The sequence below is a fragment of the Rattus rattus genome, chromosome 5 (assembly GCF_011064425.1).
Source record: "Rattus rattus isolate New Zealand chromosome 5, Rrattus_CSIRO_v1, whole genome shotgun sequence".
Taxonomy (NCBI): Eukaryota; Metazoa; Chordata; class Mammalia; order Rodentia; family Muridae; genus Rattus; species Rattus rattus.
Window position 1 is genome coordinate 149835296 of NC_046158.1, and position 2820 is coordinate 149838115.

At 53.2% G+C, this 2820-nt stretch overlaps 1 long non-coding RNA gene across 1 annotated transcript; it reads right to left on the minus strand.

The window, feature by feature from the left end:
- Positions 1 to 599: 599 nt before the first annotated feature.
- LOC116900760 lies at positions 600 to 2395 on the minus strand. Its single transcript, XR_004387950.1, has 2 exons — positions 2157 to 2395; positions 600 to 968 (listed from the first exon to the last, which is right to left on the minus strand). It is a non-coding gene; the product is annotated as an uncharacterized LOC116900760 (long non-coding RNA).
- Positions 2396 to 2820: the final 425 nt, after the last annotated feature.

Genomic DNA, 2820 nt, shown 5'->3' on the forward strand with positions numbered 1-2820 from the left:
GACTGTAACCCTAACCCCAGGGCATCTGGCAACACTTCTTGTCCTCTATGAACTTGAAGCATGCGCATGATGCACAGAACTGTATGCAGACAAAACATGCATGCTCATAGAAATAAAAAAGCAGCAGCCAGGTGTGGCAGAGCACACCTTTAGTTCCAACCCGAAGGAGGTAGAGACAGACAGAACTCTGTGAGTTCGAGACCAGCCTGGTCTACATAGTGAGTTCCAGGACAGTCAGGACTACCCAGTGACCCTGTCTCAAAGTAAAGCTGTACATACTCGAGCCTTCTTCCCTCTAAAAGGAATGCCACATGCCTAGCCCAGACGGAAGCTTTGTAAGGGGACCTGGAGGGCAGGGATAAGAACAAGAAGGCCGGGGTTGGGGATTTGGCTCAGCGGTAGAGCGCTTGCCTAGCAACCGCAAGGCCCTGGGTTCGGTCCCGAGCTCCGGAAAAAAAAAAAAAAAAAAGAACAAGAAGGCCCTCTGCAGAAGAGATGGCCCAGCACCCAGGGACAGGGACCTGTGGAGGCCCAGCCTGCTTGGGCAGGAAGAGTGACCTGCAAGAAACACTAACACAGGAGAAAAGGAAAGCTTAGTCTGCACAGGTCCCATCTGGACCACTGGAGAGCTCTTGACACCTTTATTGGGGTGACTCACATGACAGGGTCAGACTGAGATCTGCCTGCAACACTCCCCCGCCCCCTGCAGATCCTAGGGACTGGCGGAAGATGCCTTTGCAGGCTGATTCAGGTGCTACTCCTTTGTGAGGTCCCATGGCTGCTCAAGAAAAAATCCTGAAGCAAGCACAGAGAGCAAGAGAACCCAGCAGCTCCTGTGAGGATCACTCCACACCCCGGCCTGGTAACAGTCAAGGGGCTTCCGGGCTTCCAACATCCATTGGAAGATAGCCCTTGGTCCTGTGCAGCCTGGGCAGCTCAGATGTCAGGGATGCTGACAAAGCTGGCTCCTGGAATGAGAAAGGCCAAGGTGTCTGTCACAACAGGGATCCACTGGCTCCGATCCCAGGAGTTACCCACCACCAATAGAGAGTCTCTACATAACCAGGCAGAAAGAGCCAGTCACCAACATGTCCAGAGCTACCTAAGTGAGGACCGGACCATACCATAGCAGAAGATTCTGAGGGTGTTGGTTAGAACCAGAATCCCAAGGTCTGAAGGAGAAGGACCTGGAGCTTGCAGTCTTTGGTGTGTGTGTGTGTGTGTGTGTGTGTGTATGTGTATGTATGTGTGGTGCATATGTGTGTGTGTGAGAGAGAGAATATATGTGTGTGTATGCACATATGTATGTGTGTGCATATGTATACATTAGCATACATGTACATGATAGACACCTTTGCTGTGCTAAGACAGGCATTCATTGTACTGTCTGTGGCATCTCGTCTCTGGAACACCCACACCCACCCCCCACCCCCGTCCCCTGCCTGGGCTCAAGGCTGTGGCCTATTCACTCACATACTCCTTTACAAAACATGAAACCCTTAGGAAGAGTGTAATGTTGGGAGGGGAGATTACCCATCAGGCACCTCTGCCTAGCTGGTTGGTGGGCTCCAACAATATGAGTGCCAAGACCAGGGCAGTGTCAGTGTCTCAGCTCCAGGTGAGCTCCACAGAGCCCCTCCTTTTACTTTTAGGGAAGGGTTGAGCAGGACTGAAACAGGTTCTCGTGTATCCAGGCTTGGTCTTGAACTCCCTAGCAGAGGGTGGCTTTGAAATCCTGATCCTCCAACCTCCACCTTCTGAGTGCTAGCCAAAGGCCACTACCACCACACCCACATCCTCTGTTCCTCATGAAACGGTTCTACCAACAGGAAAACAGATTTCCAGGAGAGTTGAACCCAACTCTGCTGGAATCCAAAAGCAATGGGAGGCCCAGGCATCTTCTGCCAGGATCCAACTCCAAGTCTACTGAGCTAACGCAGCAGCAGGCTGGCACCAGGCCTTTCTCTCGGTGATGGGAAGAAATTCCACTGCTGGCTTCAGGAAGCCAGGAAAAGAGGGAGTGGGGGTGTGGAGGAAGCTTCACCACCAAGAAATATTACACGCTGGAGCTTGTGAGCTTGGAAAGGGGGAATCTAACTATGAATTCCAAGGGCTCCCCCAGAAACAAGCCCCTTCAACCGGGCTGGATTTCTTACCCAAAAGTGTCTCCACCCTGGACCCCAAGAAAGTCTGTAGAGCTGGTATGGCTCCATTCTACTAGAAGCAGGGCCCCTGGCATCATCTTGGGGGTCATATTGATGTGATCTCCATGTAAGTAATTGGAGAACCCGCCGAGGAGCAACCAGGGGGCTTTGCCCTACCATCTTTAGCCCCTAAAACCCTCCTGGGCGCCCTCCTGCAGAAGATGCAGGCCGAGGGCTGTCCTGGTCTGTGCACTTCCGCTTCCGGGATGGTATCCCTGTTTCTCTAGGCCAGGCTGGTCTTGCCCAATTCTCCAACAGCAGGGCCTGCCGCTACCCACAGAGATTGGGCCAGCTGAGCACATGACCCAGTCAGGCCCAATGAGAAGCCGCCTTAGGTTCCTCAAGCTGTCGCCGGGTTACTCTCCCTGAGGTTGCAGGAGTGCCACCACCCACGGCCCGCCCACGAACACAGTACCCAAGGGACATAGAGTGAGGCCATGAGCAAGAAAGAGCCTGGGTGTACCGCTCTTTGGATCTCAGGATCCGGATCTCGGGATCTGATTCGGGCCCCACACTGGAAGTTTCTTGTTCCGGAATCACAGAATTTCTTTGCATAAGTCAAATTGCCCGGGAGTCATTTGTCACTTTCAGCTCAGACTCCCGCCTGCCCGAGACC